The sequence below is a fragment of the Triticum aestivum genome, chromosome 6A (genome assembly GCF_018294505.1).
Source record: "Triticum aestivum cultivar Chinese Spring chromosome 6A, IWGSC CS RefSeq v2.1, whole genome shotgun sequence".
NCBI classification, from domain to species: domain Eukaryota; kingdom Viridiplantae; phylum Streptophyta; class Magnoliopsida; order Poales; family Poaceae; genus Triticum; species Triticum aestivum.
Window position 1 is genome coordinate 158545403 of NC_057809.1, and position 19388 is coordinate 158564790.

The 19388-nt window shown below is 45.5% G+C and overlaps 1 non-coding gene across 1 annotated transcript; it reads right to left on the minus strand.

Annotated features, from left to right (window-relative positions):
• Positions 1–625: 625 nt before the first annotated feature.
• TRNAK-UUU (transfer RNA lysine (anticodon UUU)) lies at positions 626–698 on the minus strand. Its single transcript has one exon. It is a non-coding gene; the product is annotated as a tRNA-Lys (tRNA).
• Between the last annotated feature and the right edge of the window lie 18690 nt (positions 699–19388).

The following is a 19388-nucleotide window of genomic DNA, read 5'->3' on the forward strand; positions in this document are numbered from 1 at the left end:
CAGAATCTAGTGAGTGTTCCATTAAAAGGAAAGAGAGCTATTCATTGTAGGATTGATCCAGACAACCCAACCTAAGTCACCTATTGCGCCTAACCTAAGTATAGTGCCAGTGGTCGGCGAGGAGAAGTTCATTCCCGTAGAGAAGAGAGGGGATCCTATTTCCTTTCCCCCTTTCCCAGTATGGCAACCTTATCTTCCAGCATGAAAGTTGGTATCAGAATGAAACAATCCAATCCATACTTGTGGAGTGCTTAGTTCAGTTCCTGATCTCTCTCAAGCCTAAACCGGAAAGGAAACCTATTACCCGGGGTCCCCCCTTTCGGCTATCTCATCTGCTGTTCCTCGACTCTCAGGAAGGTAAGATCATCAATCAATAGTAGGCTGCTGCTCTGTGCAGTTAAAGATGGGATCCAACCTGTTCTGTTTGCTTGTTTCCTATAATCTGTGCTCGATTCCATATTTCTGTATCCTTCGATTCCCGGGACAGATCTGATCTCCTTTATACTTACCTCAAACAACGAGCGAAGTCGAGATGTTGATGAGAAAGGGGCTTTTCTCAAGGCCAAAGAGTGCTCTTTGAAGGCTACTATGCATCCTTACGAATACAAGAGTGGTTTTTTTGTTTTGGGTATAGCAGGACTTGAACCTGCGACCATTAGGTTAAAAGCCCAATGCTCTACCAACTGAGCTATACACCCGATTTTACAAGAAGGCTTGGTGCGGAAAAGAAAAGAGGGCGGCCTGGCCCCTTTTCTTCTTATCATATCACAAGGGCGCGGCTCTGTATGGTATAGTACCGTGGAGCAAGTTTGGGAGTCCTTTCCACTCATTGAGGATTCTATCTAAAAAAGAAGGTCAACGGGGGAGACTACTTTGAAGTCCGGGCTGAACAAACTACTTCTCCTGCTACCAAAATAGAGAAATAAGGAAATAAGATGGATTCGTCTAATAAAATACCCAATGCCTGTAGTTGAAGAATTGTTGGATGAGTTATCTTGTGCTGTTTGGTTTACTAAGCTAGATCTGAGAGTTGGTTACCATCAGATAAGATTACATGAAGCAGACGAATACAAAACGACATTCAAGACCCACGTCACTATGAATTTTAGGCTATTTGGGCTCACAAATGCACCACCCACCCTCCAGAGTGCTATGAACACAATTCTGGCTGAGCTGACTAGGGTTTGTGTACTTGTTTTTGTTGATGACATCTTAATCTACAGCAAATCCTTGCAAGATCATGTCACCCATTTGCAGCAAGTATTTGACCTTCTGGGCTGAACTCATTGAGACTTTCCCTTATGTTATTAAACACAAGAAGGGTAAAGAAAATGTTATTGCTGATGCATTCTATCGTCGCTATACTATGCTTTCATAGCTTGACTTCAAAATATTTGGTTTGGAGACCATCAAAGATCAATATGTGCATGATGCTGATTTTAAAGATGTAATGTAGAATTCTAAAGAAGGAAGAACTTGGAACAAGTTCGTCGTTAATGATGGATTTGTGTTCCGTGCTAACAAGCTATGCATTCCAGCTAGCTCCGTTCGTCTTTTGTTGTTGCAGGAGGCGCATGGAGGAGGATTAATGGGACACTTTGGCGTGAAGAAGACGGAGGACATACTTGCTATACATTTCTTTTGGCCAAAGATGAGACAGGATGTTGAGCGTTTTGTTGCTCGCTGCACTATATGTCAAAAAGCTAAGTCACAACTCAATCCTCATGGTTTATATATGCCTTTGCCTGTACCTAGTGTTCCTTGGAAGGATATATCTATGGACTTTTTTTAGGTTTACCTCGAACAAAGAAGGGGAGGGATAGCATATTTGTTGTCGTGGATAGGTTCTCGAAAATGGCACACTTTATACCATATCATAAAAGCGATGATGCTGTTAATTTTGCTGATTTGTTCTTTCGTGAAATTATTTGCTTGCATGCAGTGCCAAATAATATTGTTTCAGATCGTGATACTAAATTTCTTAGCCACTTTTGGAGATGTCTATGGGCTAAGTTGGGGACTAAACTGCTTTTTAGTACTACTTGTCACCCAAACTGATGGACAAACTGAAGCAGTCAATAGAACATTGTCTACTATGCTTAGGGCTATTTTGAAGAATAATAAGAAAATGTGGGAAGAATGCTTGCCTCATATTGAATTTGCTTATAATTGTTCATTGCATTCTACTACTAAGATGTGCCCTTTTGAAATTGTGTATGGTTTCCTACCTCATGCACCTATTGATTTGTTGCCTCTTCCATCTTAGGAGAAGGTTAATTTTGATGCTAAAGAACGTGCTGAATTGATTTTAAAAATTCATGAGTTAAATAAGGAAAATATTGAGTGTATGAATGCTAAATATAAACTTGCTGGAGATAAGGGTAGAAAACATGTTGTGTTTGCACATGGAAATCTTGTTTGGTTACATTTGCGTAAGGATAGATTTCCTAATTTGCGCAAATCAAAGCTAATGCCACATGTTGATGGTCCTTTTAAGGTGTTAGAGAAAATAAATGATAATGCATATAAACTTGAGCTGCCTGCAGATTTTTGGGTTAGTCCCACTTTTAACATTGCAGATTTGAAGCCTTATTTGGGTGAGGAAGATGAGCTTTCGTCGAGGACGACTTCATTTCAAGAAGGTGAGGATGATGAGGACATCAATACCATTGTTACACCCATAACCCCTGCTACTATACATAGTGGACCAATTACTAGAGTTCGCGCACGCCAATTGAATTATCAGGTACTTTCGTTTCTTGGTAACGATTCTAATGTTCATGAGAATATGAGGCTACCTAAATTGGATACATTTGTTTTGCTTACAAATGAAGGGCCTAGGTTGGACAATAAAGATGAACCTTGGAGCAAGTTCAAGCATGGAGATGATGGCGTGCACAAGGGGAACAAGAACGGAGTTACAAGTGATGATTCCAGGACTTTGAAGCCACCATAATGAGTGCATGAAGCCTGGGACGAAATATACAAGATGCCACTTCATAAATTTCATCCAGAGGCTATTCTAGGTGCTGCGTCACCTTATTTTTGGGCCAGGCCCATGTAATTTTGAAATACTTGATTATAGGCAGTTTTTAGAGTCCGTATGTGTGGGGAAACAAGAGTTAGGGTTGGTTTCGGACACCTCCTCTAAGGGCCACAAAATTCCCCCTCTCTCCTCCATATATACAGCCCTTAGGGCATCGCTTAGACTTTGGGTTTTGTTTAGATTAAAAGTTCGCCAGGGCTGCAACTTCGCGTACTTTGTTTGTGTTCAACGACTAGACCAAGACGTCACAAAACCCCACCTTGATCAATAAAGCTTTCATCTTATATTCGCAATATCCTGATTGCAATCTCAGTTCCTTGCTTGTTCTTTGTTTGCTCGCAGGAAACAGACCCTCGTGGTCAGGTTGATCGTGCTCCGGCGTGGTCAATAACCCCTCGGAAGTTGGTTGAGCAATTGCTAAGGCGCGGCGTCTCGCATGTTCATAGTCGGATTGTCAAGGTTGACTCCCATAGAAAACGATAGCCACCATCTCATTGAAACATCAGGACACCTTTGCCTCTATCACTCCCCCTTTTCCCCCTTTTGCATTATTCTCAGATGTCGCAACCAGATGGTGGAGCTCAGGATCCAGACGCCACCTTCGACGATGACTGCTACTACGCTGAGGGTGCCTACTACTACGTGGAGGCTGCCGACGACCAGGAGTAGGTAGGAGGCTCCCAGGCAGGAGGCCTTGCCTTTTCGATCGATGTTGCTTTTGTGCTAGCCTTTTTAAGGCAGACTTGCCTAACTTATGTCTATACTCAGATATTGTTGCTTCTGCTGACTCTTGTGAATTCGAGCTTATGTATTTGAGCCCTCGAGGCCCCTGCCTTGTATTATTTTAATTTGTGTCTAGAGTTGTGTTGTGATATCTTCCCGTGAGTCCCTGATCTTGATCGTACACATTTGCGTGTATGATTAGTGTATGATTGAATCGGGGGCGTCATAGGTTGGTATCGGAGCCGACTGCGTGTAGGTATCTCCCTTTCCAACTCCTTGGCTGAAGTTGAGTCTAGTAACCGAAAACTGTTTTACTAACTTGGCTGTGTGGCTTACGGGCCCACATCGCCAATTGGGTGGTATTAGGATCTTTTATTCCTCGTCTATACTCTGGGAATCTGATCTCTCTTCCATTCGGGTGAAACGATTTTGCTAACTCTAACATTAGGATCTCATAGCTACTTCCTCCCGGAGAGCCCATTATTACAAATGATCGCCTAGTGCACCAGAAGATTCCGAAGATACTCTATAATGTTCTCTTGAGAATTTGTGCCCATCACTTTTGCAATTCCTTGGCACCGATATATCCATATGGATAACTATGTACACTTGCCATTCATACAATCATTCCCTGTTGCTCTTGTTATTACAAGATGCCCTGAAATACTCTCCGTTGCCCCAAGAATCTCTTATGCTTACTGCCCTGCAGTTCCTTGCCGCATGAATACGCCTATGGATAATTCCTCGCACTTATTGAGTATTCGCTCATCCCTAGTTGTTCTTATGTTTCACAAAATTCTTCAAAATACTATTCGATCTTCTGAAAATCCTTAAGTACCCTATTGCTCTTGTTCTTCCTTACCTGCTTGCATTTTGGTTAATTCCATATGTCTAGCAATATTCATTTAAAATCCTTTGCGATTGTCATCCTTACCATGTCGATTCAACATGTGTGTGAATGCACGCAATCATCAGTTGTTCCCTGAAAATTGTTCTTCCAGCTCAGATGTCATTCCGGACATGAGCTGGTTCTCGGCAAATCAAACCTTGATGGATTGCCCATCTAATCCTATTCAACATACTCATACCTAATCTTAGCATCTGATTCAGATACGTCGATTTGGGTATCATAATCCCTTTGTATTGAAGCTTTGAAATTATCCTAAAATTTCTATAATTTGATGCCTTTGCATTCTTTCTTCTTCTCGTTGAGTATCGTTACTCACATCAGATCCTTGTGGACCGCCAGACCCTTTGGTAGATTATTATCCGAAAGTGTCCTTCATATCCAGTAACCTTGTGAGTTCTTACCCTGACACATCATGCCTTTGGTAAATTTGTATCCTCTGCTTTTGTCAGCCATACTCTACCTTCTAACTTGCATCAATTATTCTTGAAATTCACACTATATGTTCCTAAGATGCCCCTATGGGTTGAACCTATGCCTTCCCTAATCCGTGTGAACCCAAGAGTTTTCACGAGTCATACTCTTCTGACATTTTGCCAGATAAAATTTCAACACTACAACTTCATTGAACGCAATAAGTGAATGAAAGGTTATGCATTGGAGAAGTGGGAGTCGACCTTGTACTTTTTGTTCATGCGCATGGACACGATGTAGATCCTATCATGTAAGCTTCTTGTAATAATAACTTCCTTGATATAATATCATCCGGTATCTGTGAATCGATGCTTTGCAATCATGGTTCCGACCATATTTTCTCCTTGATTCCATTTCTCAAACAAGTTAATGCACTTGTCTTCTACAGATCAATACATCTTCGCACCCCCCTATTTTTGATCTTCCTTCGAGTATTACCCTCCGGTATCTCGAGAATATCAAAGAACCGTGTTGCTTCCTATGGGTCTTCATCTTGTATTACTTTTCACCGTTTTCATATTTCCCCCGGGTTTTGACTTATTAGTCACTCGAGAACACCAATAAGTGAATCGTTTCCGCGCTCTGATTCTATAACTCTAAGTAATCTTCGTTGCTTACGAGCTTAATAATCCTTCAAGTCATTCCTAGCCCGATCAGCTATATCATTATCGTGCTAAATTTTAACTGCGCTAACTGGTCCTTCTTTCTGGAGCAAAATCTTCGACGATGAGCTAAGCCTACGTCGATTTTCCTCATCATATCTTTTCGCCTTGAACAACAAGCTTGATTTCGAGTTTGTGTTGTACCCTTGGTTCCAACAACCTTTCGCTTCATCATTCCTTTGACTTGATGTCATCGTCGATCGATTACATCTTCATGAAATTTCTCGACAAATGTGTTGTGATCGTCATCAACATTCTGAGCTCTTCCAGGATATTAATTAAATTCATGATGAGAAATACCACCCTCGCCCCTCGATGATTTGTGTTATCATCGACAACATTTATGCCTTCGCCCCAACATAAACTTGTTCATATAATTTTGGAAATACATCCTTTGTGACATGTTGATGGATTGCTGCTGAACCCATCGGCTACCTCCTCGTCTTTCCCTGATAAAATTGCATGAGATGTTCTAGAAATTCCGGATGGATCCTTTGTGTTCCCAAGGTCTGACCTTTACCTGATGACCATGTCAATGCTATCCCCAAGTATGATTGTGTTACTCAGAACATCATTAAAAACATTGGAGGCGCAATGTTAAATGTTTCTTGATTAATTATCCAAACACCGTTGTACGGGTAAACATCATGATTCTCCTTGCCCCAATTATCTAAATGGATAAGTGCTTGATGTCCTGTCATGTATATCATGCTCTGTTTGTTCTTGGGAAGCATATACTCTAATACTTTTGTATAAGCACCTTTTCCTTTCCATTGGTCTGGTTAAACTAATAACCACATTTTCCTTTCCATTGTTTTGTTTAACCTTTCTTGTGATCTATATGATCTAGGCAGTAATAGTTCCCTGCTTATGTAAACACCTCGGTGTACAATTTGTCAGTAAGACCTTGTTATTATTGTTGTTGACATTCCGGTAACCACCGATTTACGCGAACTTTGCCTATTGGTCCGCCTAGCAGGAAAATAGTTCTCTTCATCCCTCGCCCTTGGTACCGTCGTTGTTGGCAACATAACTGACAGGCTATCCTCTGACATGCCTTGCTATCATGATCATGCAAGATGTCAACACCCTTCCTACATTTTAACCCACATGGTGGGCCCATAACCCATAGTTCCACAGGGTCGAAACTTGATTCTCATGTATTACCTTGATTCTGAAGTATACTTTACACATGGCTTCGTATGTATTTTACGAGCCACCTTCCGTCACTTATTCTATTTCGGTGTCTGACGCGATATTTATTTTGTTGCTCTGAACCCCTCTCACCCTCTGTTTCAGGCATCGAACATTTGCCTACCACTTGAAAATTCTCATGCGTACTTTAATTCTCTCGATGTATTTCCTGAGTTCCAACTTGAGAGATACTCATATGTTCATTCGTGGGATAACCCCAGATGATTACCCTTATAACATTCTATTGGTGTTGACCTCCCCCTTACCTATTCGTAAGTATGATGAAGACCCCAAAGTAAGGGTGATGACTTCATCATGATGACCTGGAGCACAGAAATAAAGACATCGATGAAGAGGATCAACTACTTCGGGAAGACCAACCAAGACCGAGAGATCCGTTAGATTTTCGTAACCAGAACCTCCCCCCTTACTCCACCTCTTAAATCTCGGGACAAGATTTCTTGTAGTGGAGGAGATTTGTAACACCCCCAGTGGCATGCTACAGTAATTCCCTGTTAATGGTGCCATGTCATCACATTTACTGTTGATAATCTTTCACTTGATCCAAATCACAATTCAAATTCAAATCCAATCTAAAGTCAAAAATTCATATTTGTCAGACATGAAAACTAAAATGTTCATCTTGTGGCAAATAATCATTTGTTAGTATTCGTGGTGAACCAGCATTTTTGCAAGGTGTTTAAATGGCATAAACCAATTAAAGCAGTGGCTAAAACAATAGATTAAATCCCTTTTTAATTTATAAAAATTGCAACCTTTTTCAAAAGCCTCACAATCTTTTTGTGGCAGTGCACAATAATTCTTTGTAATTGTTTTGGCCAGTGGCATATTTTTTTGCAAAGTCATTTGTGGCTAAAAGAAAAAAGCAAAAGCTGCTGGAAAAAGAAAAACAAAAAAAAGAGAAAAGGAAAACGAGAGGGGAGAGAAAGCCCCTGCCCCACTTGGGCTTCGGCCCACCCGAGCCAGCTGGCCCAGCAGGCCGGCCCATGCCCTCTCCCCAGTTGCTCTCCCTCCCTCCTGTTCCCTCGGTGCATGCCGCTACAGGGTCTCATCGCCGCCCAACCACCTCGCCGGCAACGCCGCGGGTAGATAAGAGTACCCCACCTCCGGCTCCTCGATTCCTCCCCCCACCTACCTTCACCCACTCCCTTGCTTGCCCTCCTCACACTTCCTCTCGCTCCCCACCTCAACCGAGTGCCGCCGTCGCCATGGCTGTGCCGTAGCCGTGGCCACCACCCACCCTGCACCTCACCCGAACGTCCACGAGACGCGCCGTTGACCTCTACCTTGACTACACCTCACCATCGAGCTTGGCTACGACCGCACGGTCGGGATCGAGCTCGTCCCCATCTTCTCTGTCGCTGGTGAGTCGGTGACCGCCCTCGTCTCCGGCCACCTCTGCACTCCTAAGCTGTCGCGGGCTTTTGAAAGCCGCTCGGTGAGCTCCTCCCTCCCTCCATTCTTCTCCTTGCACTGCGTGTTTCCCCCTAGCTAGCTCGTCGTCGTCGCCGTAGCTCGTCGCCGCCCCACTTCATAGTCGCCGTGGCCACACCCGCCAGCGAGCTTAGCCGAACACGACCTCGTGCTCAGCTCGCTACCCGTTACCCAGCGCCCTGGACCGCATCCCATGCTGTGCCCCGTAGCACCATCCTCATCATCGCCCGAGCGCGACCGCCGCCCTCGCCGCTCGTCAGCGCCGCTCCAGCCAACTCCGGCGACGCCACCGCCCCCAGTCGACCCGCCTTCGTGCGCTCGTTTGGACGCGCCAAGTCCCGTGCCAAAAGACCCCATGTGCGTGATTTGCAGCGAAGTCCAGCGAGCCCCGCCGCTGTTTTGGTCGCTGGCATCGCGTCTTTGGTCGTCGCCGATGTGGCCTCATAATTGGCCCCCTTGTGACACTGCCGCTGGGCCCCACGGGCCCCAGTTGACCCTATTGACTGGGTCAACTGCTGACTGGGCACTCTGACCCACTGACATGCGGGCCCCACTAGCTTAAACGTTTTGATAAATAAATAAAACTGCTAGTTAAAATCTGTTATTTAATTAGTAGTTAGTTAGTCATTGACACTTCGGGCCCACCCCTCTAATTAGTTTGTTAGATTAGTTTAACCCACTGTTTAATCCAGAGAGGCTGACAGGTGGGCCCCACCTGTCAGTTCGACCAGTCAGCAGGTCAGCCGAATGTTGACGCATTGCTGACGTCATACTGACACAGTAACTCTTTTTCTATTATTTTAATCATTTCAGAATATGTTTAAAACTTTGAAAAATCATAGAAATTAATCCGTAACTCGGATGAAAATGTTTTCTACATGAAAGTTGCTCAGAACAATGATACGAATCCGAATACGCGATCCGTTTACCTCTTAGATGCCGCTAACTATCTGAACATGGAACATTCCCCCTCCGGTCATTTGTCTGACTCAGGTTCAGAACCGGGAATACATTCCCGGTTGAGTCCCCCCTTCACCTATATCGTGTAGTACTACGTTAGGTCGACCCTAGTTCTGCTTTTCATCATGTGATGCTTAGTGGTACCTCTGTTTGCTTTGTATTTACTGTTTCTTCCCCCTCTTCTCTGCGGTAGACCCCGAGACCGATGATGCCCCTGTGATCGACTATGTCACCGACGACACTTCTCCCTTTTCAGCAGAGCTTCCAGGCAAGCCCCCCCTTTGATCATCCCGATATCGCCCATTCCATTCTCTCATGCTTGCATTAGATTTTTCTACTGTTATTGTTTGCTCCTATTCTGATGCATAGCCTGCTTTTGTAACCTGCTTATTGTTAACTTACCTGCTTATCCTAAACTGCTTAACGTAGGTTGCTTAGTGATCCATTAGTGACCCCCACTGACGGTGTCCTGGACTAGGGGGTACTCATCACGTCGTCTCCCGATCAGTTGGATTGGGCCGAGGACCCCCATGGTTGTATACTCATGGGCCAGTCCGGACAGCTGCCGCATACAAGGAAGATTCCACAAGACTTGGTGATCAAGACAAGGACTCCTCCCCCACTGGTGTATTCAGCTAGGACTCTTGTTATCCCAGACATCTGGTGCATTATATAAACCAGGGCCATGCTAGTCGATAGATAGATACAACAATCATACCATAGGCTAGCTTCTAGGGTTTAGCCTCTACGATCTCGTGGTAGATCAACTCTTGTAATATTCATATCATCAAGAACAATCAAGCAGGACGTAGGGTATTACCTCCATCGAGAGGGCCCGAACCTGGGTAAACATTGTGTCCCCCGTCTCCGGTTACCATCGATCCTAGACACACAGTTCGGGACCCCCTACCCGAGATCCGCCGGTTTTGACACCGACATTGGTGCTTTCATTGAGAGTTCCGCTATGTGATCGGCAAAAGGATCAATGGCTCGCCCGCAGGTCAACTGCGACGCCGACATCTTTGTCGCCGGCTCGACAGGTCACGTTGGCTCGACCGAGGACCGTGCTCCATCTTCAGTCGTCATGTTCGGACGGGTGCCTTCTTCAACATCAACTCGGATCTCTATCATGATCATACAGGAATCATCCATGGAGCTCGAGGGCTCAACGTCAACATTGCCCTCGGGCAGCTGTGCTATTTTTATGGACAGCGAACTCGTATCCACCATCACCACCTCCTCGAGCATTGGTTTGACGATTGCTTCGGTGTAATAGTGCGGAATTACGTCTAGAACAGCCATGCAAAATTTCGTCGAGTTCCGATGGAGGAATCTCCGACAATCTATGATATAACAGAGCCCTGTCAAACCTGGACGGGAATCTGGACGAGTTTAGGGCGTGGTCTCCAGAGCCCAGCTCGGAGGTCCTTTGGAAGATCGAACCATTCATCTACTACGGCATTCCCATATCTACCACCCCTCCAAATTTCAGCTCGATCTGACGGTTCAAACTCCGGGAACCTTCCGATGAGTGGACCAATTTTCGGATCTGTTTTCTGCGCAAATACGGATGCGACCCGAATTCATGTTTCTTTATGAACGTGATATTGGACAACCTTTTTAGAGGAATTCTCTTCTAGGGTATTGCGCGTTGTTTTTAAACACGTGCCCGTAAATTGTTAAACCTCCTCTGAGGTCATCTTCATCATCATGCTGGTGTCAAACCAGTCCGGCAATATTGCTCCAAGGCTGCTGACCTGCGCTAGACACGTCGTCACTTTGTTGAGCCGAGCTCAACTTCTTTGGATCATCATCTCGGCAAGCCGAACAAGAGTCCAGCATCGCGAAGGATAAATCATCACCAACATCGCCGCCCCACAGATTACACGGAGCGGGTACACTGGCATCGCCGCACGGTCACTTCATCAAGCCGGCATCGACCACGTCACGACCGGCATCGGCAAGGCCGCACTATTGCTTCTTCAAGCCGATGTCCATCATGCCGACCTACTTCGACTCATCGTTTGACATTGAGGCTTCGACATCTCGGCTGGACTGGGGGCTTCACCATCTCTTCATCAACCTACTCCGAAGACTTCAGCGTCACTAGCCGACCAACTTCGTCACGTTAGCTGGACCGAGGGCTTTGCCTCCGCAAGCCAACCTTTGCCAGCATCACCATGCCGTCGCTTTATCGCCCATCGGGCAATGGGTGTGCGGATCGAGTCCCAATTTTGGGAGTCACCTTTCTTTGGATTGCTACAACAAATAAATCAGGTGCTATTAATCCTAGTAATTTTTGCTTGTTGGAGTTTATGTTTCCCAAGAAATTATTACTCTGGTTTGTTCCTGTACATAGGTCAATCGAATGATGTACGCACTAACGACGGTCACGTGGTCGTTCGGTCAGTTTCTGTACATAGTCCGGCGAACGCCGCATCTGGAACTCGGACCGACCTGTGAATTCAAGCTTTGCCACACCTTTACCGCATCACGCCGACGCCTTGCATCGACATTGACTTCGGCGCCAGGCCATATTTCTTTTATTACTCACTTTACTTAAATTATTTATTATGCAACATTTTTTTATCATTACTATTATCTCCGGTTTGCACTATTTCTTGTGCACAGGAAAATGATCTGGGTTGGGCAGTATCGTCAACTCGGCGTACTGACATACCACGTCACCTCGGCTGGACGGGGGGCTTCGACAACACTTCATTACCCCATGCCGGGGACTTCGGCATCACTCTGCCGGCCTGGATTGACTGTGCTATATCACCACTTCGGAGTGCCGAGCCCTTTGCTCCGCCACCTCGGGACCGGCTTGGGGGATGGAACCTTGTCCCGCATCAAGCTCAGACCGTGTCATCAATACGGAACACATTAACCAGCTAAGTTGCCTTCATGTTCAAAGTTTTAAATTTTTAACTTGTGTTCGGTTCGACCAAGCATTATACTTTTTTGGAAAAAAGTTGCTTGTAAAAAATTTCCTTGTCCAAACTTTGTTTGTGACGCACAAATTCAAATACCCCGTTTATTTGGGGGCTTCCTTTATGAAGCTTTTCCTCTTGCATATGATTATACTTGTACGTCTTCGTTCCTTGTTCGTGTATTATGCCACAATATGCACCATATTGACTTAAGCGATTTGCAAGCTGGGTTGCCTGGCTCCTGTGCTTACCCCTACGTTCCCGATTGTTCGGCTAGGGAGTAAAGGGAGCACCTCTGCGATTGTCACGACCGGGTCCTCCGAGCTCTGACCTCAGACTGGGTGAAGCCGAAAGCTAGCTCTCTTATTGTTTTCAATCATGGTCGGCACACAACGGAACTCATGAGTACAAAAAATCTATTGCACAAGTCTCATAGTAATAATGAGCACCGAAGAAAGGTATCGGTGGGGGGTACTATTTTCTTCGAAGATGCTTCTTACACTTCGTCTGTAATATAACATAAGTTCCCTGAGCGCGCTTTGTCTGTTACAGCCTTATGGACCGGTTGCTTGGTTATCATAAAACACTGTCGATATTCTCGATAGGTGGAGTACATAACACTTTTCGGTCCTTGACCGAAGAGGGAGAAGCCGACGGTCGGTTAAGACGCGTTTAAACTTCGGGTGAACAAAGATATGATATTAGTACTTCAGTACATAAAATAATTATACATAAAATTCTTTTACCCAAATCACTTGGGGGCTCTTAAATTTATTTGAGCTGTTTTATAATAAGTGTTCTTCTTCTTAGTTGTTGCAAAAATTTTATTACTATTATTATTCATCACTCCTTTTTTCGACACGAGTGTGTGGTCACTAGCCGGGGAGCCTAATTTCTCTCTCAAAGCCACTAGAGTTTAGTTTGCTAAACTGGCCTAATGAGAAGTACTCCGCCTTCGGGGTAGGAGGTTGAAGCCGCAGGCTGGCCCGCTTGAAGTCTTGAGATAGGATGTGACATGTTAAGGCACGACAGAAGAACTCTTTTTTTTCTAAGACCAATTTTCGGATTGGCACCGAACACTTGATCTTGTTCGGACGTCAAGTTTTTACTGACGTTTTTTGGTTTTCCAAGATTATGACACTTTTAAACTATTTGTGTGTTTTCAGCACAAGTCTCGCAGTGCAATGCCGGACACCTTTAGATATTCGGCAAAAACATTCTCGGATATTGCTATGTATGCATCGGTTTCAAATTGTGTCTTCGGTCAATAGTCGGGTTGCCCGGCTCCTGCACTTGCTTCATACGTTCCGCTTTGTTTGGCTAGGCGTGCAAAGGGAGAACCACTGCGACTGTGCTTCCAGCTCACATGGTTAAGCACCTCAGTGGAGAAAGCCGAAAACTGACTGTCACAATAAGCGTAAACTGGTCGGTGATCCAATGACTGTTTAAATGACGGGCCATTCATAACAATGGCCGAAGTGTTTATGGCTTGACCTCGACTGTCGCCGAACACTACCGGGGGCTATTAACTGGCGTCCCAAACTAAATCCTCGAATGTAGTCCGTCGTTGGAGCTCGGACACAAGAGGACACTGCCTCCCGAGAACAACTTCAAACCCGAGGTGTGGCCTAAAAATAACAAGGCATTGATAAAGGCCGGAAACTTAAAGGGGCTCTTCGGATACCTGACGTATAAACTCGTCGAATGCATTTCGGCAATCCTCAAGATTGAAGATGAGAAGATTTATTGAACCAGTTTTCAAGACCGACGACCGAATATGAAGAGCAGTTCGGAAGAATCAAGGAGCGTCCCTAACTTGAAGACCAGTTCAGGGGGCTACTGACGGTGTCCTGGACTAGGGGGTACTCATCACGTCGTCTCCCGATTAGTTGGATTGGGCCGAGGATCCCCATGGCCGTATACTCATGGGCCAGTCCGGACAGCTGCCGCATACAAGGAAGATTCCACAAGACTTGGTGATCAAGACAAGGACTCCTCCCCCACCGGCGTATTCGGCTAGGACTCTTGTTATCCTAGGCCTCTGGTGCATTATATAAACCAGGGCCATGCTAGTCGATAGATAGATACAACAATCATACCATAGTCTGCTTCGAGGGTTTAGCCTCTACGATCTCGTGGTAGATCAACTATTGTAATACTCATATCATCAAGAACAATCAAGCAGGATGTAGGGTATTACCTCCATTGAGAGGGCCCGAACCTGGGTAAACATTGTGTCCCCCGTCTCCTGTTACCATCGATCCTAGACGCACAGTTCGGGACCCCCTACCCGAGATCCGCCGGTTTTGACACCCACACCCACCTTGTCCTTGTTGCCCCTGCTTCATCATCGATGACTCGATCAACGTGATCGACGACCAAAGCCCTACACCTCACATCACATCACCCCCTAGTTGTACGACTCTGCAGAGTTACTATCGAGTGCTGAGGGTGACACCTCATACATCACTCCTAATGAATCTCTGTAGTGTAGCTATTCAGTCGTGGTCATCCAGGGTGATTTCCCCCTTAACCACTTCCGATACGACTTTGTCATGCAACCCCTCAAGTGTGAACCTCGAGGGTTGTTCCTCTTACGTTCACCTTGATGATTACATCAAGTGGAATCCACCGAGGGTGGTTCCTCAGGGTTCCCCTTGGTGTTAGACCCACAGTTACTATGGTTACTATGACTTTACACTGAACCATGTTACTAAAGACGGGTCGGCCCTGAGGGGTACCCGCGCGAGCTTATTTGCGAGTGATGTGGAGTCAGGTTGACCTAGAAGGTGCCCGCGAAATACTTACGAGGCATGGCCGGGCATTCTTAGCCCTTGCCGCAAGTCCTCGAGACGGGGCGATGGGGTCACATATTTCGTGAGTCTCTGCTTGTTACCCCGCGTTCCTAATCCGCTACGATTTGGATGTTTGATCCGAGGGGCCTCTGGCCTGATAGCACTAACCATCATGTGGGCATAGTATGGGCGTTCTGTGTCGTATGCATCAGCCAAAGCTAAATAGACGTCAGCGACTGAGCGACGCGCGCCGGGTTGGACTGGTAAGCACCTGCCTTTTTGAAGGAGGTAGCTAGGTCTGCTCACCAGCCGCATACGCAACGTGCAGGAGTTCCCGGGGCGATGGCCCATGACCCCTGGGAGCATAAGTTTAGTCCGTCGTGCTGACCTCTCTATTAAGGCTAGGTCAGTTGCGGCGTATTGTTTAGCCGAGGCCGGGCATGACCCAGGAAAGTGTGTCCGGCCGGACTAATCGAGCGTGGTGCGTAAGTTGGTGCACCCCTGCAGGGAAGAAAACATCTATCGATAGCCTGTCCTAAGGTAACGGATACTTGGAGTTGTATCTCGATCGATATAACTAGAACTGGATACTTGAGGTGATAAATGGATAGTTTGGCTCTGGGATTGCTTTCTCGCAGGGAGTTGAGAAAGGATCTTTGGCCGAGATTGATAACACTGCTACTACTTTACTTTATGCTACTCTTATATCTTCGGATGCTGCAAGATGCTTGAAGCTACTTGAAGATGCTAGTATTCGAGAGGCCAGGCTTTCACCCTTATCTTCTGGCATTCTGCAGTTCAGTCCACAGATACTACCCATTTCATTGACACCGATGCATATGTAGTGTAGATCCTTGCTTGCGAGTACTTTGGATGAATACTCACGGTTGCTTTGCTCCCCCTTTTCCATTCTTCTCAGATGTCGCAACCAGATGGTGGAGCCCAGGATCCAGACGCCACCTTCGACGATGACTGCTACTACGCTGAGGGTGCCTACTACTACATGGAGGCCGCCGATGACCAGGAGTAGTTACGAGGCTCCTAGGCAGGAGGCCTTGCCTTTTCGATTGATGTTGCTTTTGTGCTAGCCTTTTAAGGCAGATTTGTCTAACTTATGTATGTACTCATATATTGTTGCTTCCGCTGACTCTTGTGAATTCGAGCTTATGTATTCGAGCCCTCGAGGCCCCCTGGCTTGTAATATAAAGCTTGTATTATTTTAATTTGTGTCTAGAGTTGTGTTGTGATATCTTCCCGTGAGTTGCTGATCTTGATCGTACACATTTGCGTGTATGGTTAGTGTACGATTGAATCGGGGGCGTCACACAGGATCACATCATTAGAGAATGGTGTGATGGACAAGACCCATTCCTTAGCTTAGCATAATGACCGTTAAGTTTTATTGATATTGCTTTCTTCGTGACTTATACATATTCCTCTGACTATGAGATTATGCAACTCCCGAATACCGGAGGACCACTTTATGTGCTATCAAACGTCACAACATAACTGGGTGATTATAAAGATGCTCTATAGGTGTCTCTGATGGTGTTTGTTGAGTTGGGATAGATCAAGATTAGGATTTGTCACTCCATGTATCGGATAGGTATCTCTGGGCCCTCTCGGTAATGCACATCACTATAAGCCTTGCAAGCAATGTGATTAATGAGTTAGTTGCATGATGATGCATTACGAAACGAGTAAAGAGACTTGCCGGTAACGAGATTGAACTAGGTATGAGGATACCAATGATCGAATCTCGGGCAAGTAACATACCGATGACAAAGGGAATGACGTATGTTGTTATGCGGTTTGACCGATAAAGATCTTCATAGAATATGTAGGAGACAATATGAGCATCTAGGTTCCACTATTGGTTATTGACCGAAGATGTGTCTCGGTTATGTCTACATAGTTCTCGAACCCGTAGGGTCCGCACACTTAACGTTCGATGATGATTTATATTATGACTTATGTGATTTGATGACCGAAGTTTGTTCGGAGTCCCAGATGAGATCACGGACATTACGAGGAGTCTCGAAATGGTTGAGAGGTAAAGATCGATATATTGGAAGGCTATATTCGGACATCGGAATGGTTCCGAGTGATTCGGGTATTTTTCAGAGTATCGGAGAGTTTTAGGAATTCGCTGGGGGAAGTTAATGGGCCTTATTGGGCTTTAGTGGAGAGAGGGAAGAAGGGCCACGAGGTGGCGCGCGCCTCCCCCTGCCCAAACCGAATTGGACAAGGGGTGGGGGCGCGACCCCTACTTTCCTTCTCCCTCTCCCTCCTTTCCTTCTTTCCTACTCCGAAAAGGAAAGGGAATCCTAATAGGACTTGGGAATCCTAGTAGGACTTCATACACTTGGCGCGCCCCTAGGAGGGCCGGCCTCTCTCCCTCCCTCCTTTATATACGTGGGCAGGGGCACCCCAAAGGCACTCCAAGATTTATCTTAGCCGTGTGCGGTGCCCCCTCCATAGTTACACACCTCGGTCATATCTTCGTAGTGCTTAGGCAAAGCCTTGCGCCGGTAACTTCATCATCACCATCGCCACGCCGTCGTGCTGATGGAACTCTTCCTCGTCCTCAACTGGATCAAGAGCTCGAGGGACGTCATCGAGCTGAGCGTGTGCTGAACATGGAGGTGTCGTACGTTCGGTACTTGGATCGGTTGGATCATGAAGATGTTCGACTACATCAATTGCGTTACTAAACGCTTCCGCTTTCGGTCTACGAGGGTATGTGGACACACTCTTGATGTCTACTACGCAACTTTATTCTTGTAGACACGTGTTGGGCCTCCAAGCGTAGAGTTTTGTAGGACAGTAGCAATTTTCCCTCAAGTGGATGACCTAAGGTTTATCAATCCATGAGAGGTGTAGGATGAAGATGGTCTCTCCCAAACGACCCTGCAACCAAATACAAGAAATCTCTTGTGTCCCCAACACACCCAATACAATGGCAAATTGTATAGGTGCACTAGTTTGGCAAATAGATGGTGATAAAATGTAATACGGATGATAGAAATATATTTTTGTAATCTGAATAAATAAAAACAGCAAGGTAGCCAATAGTAAACGGGCACAAAAACGGTATTTCAATGCTTAAAAACAAGGCCTAGGGTTAGTACTTTCGCTAGTGAAATCTCTCAACAATTCTAACATAGTTGGATCATATGATTATCCCTCAAAGTACAACAAAGAATCACTCCCGAGTTCCTATTAGCGCAGAACAAAATATAGGAATTGTTTGTAGGGTGCGAAGCCACCTCAAAGCTATTCTTTCCAATCGATCTATTCAAGAATTCATACTAAAATAACACAAAGCTATTGTTTCCATTTGATCTATTCTAGAGTTCGTACTAGAATAACACCAAAGCATATTCATATTCATAATATTCAATCCACACAAAGAACTATAATGAGACCCCGAAGTTTCCGTCGGAGAAAAACGTGCATCAACCCCTATGCATAGATTACCCCAATATCACCGCGGGAATCCGCGAGTTGAATGCCATAACATATATCAAGTGAATCAATAAGATACCCCAATTGTCACCTCAAGTATTCATACTGCAAGACATATATCATGTGTTCTCATCTCTGAATATTCGATATGACGTGACAAAACTTCAAAGGGTAAAGATTCAATTCATCACAACGAGAGTATAGAGGGGAGAAACATCATATGATCCAACTATATTAACAAAGCCCATGACAAAGATCACAAGAGAGAGAGAGATTAAACACATAGCTACTGGTACAAACCCTCAGCCACGAGGGTGGACTACTCCCTCCTCATCGTGGTGGCCGCCAGGATGATGAATATGGCCACCGAAGATGATTCCCCCCTCCGGCAGGGTGCTAGAACGGGTCTAGATTGGTTTTCGGTGGCTACCGAGCCCTGCGGCGGCGGAACTTCTGATCTAGGTTAACCCCGAAGGGTTTCGGAATATTTGGGAATTTATAGTGCAAGGAAGGGGTACGGGAGGCCACCGAGGTGGGCACAACCCACCTGGGCGCGCCAGGGGGTTGTGCCCCCCTCGGGGCACCCCCTAGGTGCAGCTCTGGCCCATTGGGTTCCTTCTGGTCCAAAAAAATCTCTGTAAAGTTTCGCGGTGTTTGGACTTTGTTTGATATTGATTTCTTGCGATGTAAAAAACAAGCCATCAACTGGCACTGGGCACTGGGTCAATAGGTTAGTCCCAAAAAATGATATAAATTTTCTATAAAATGATT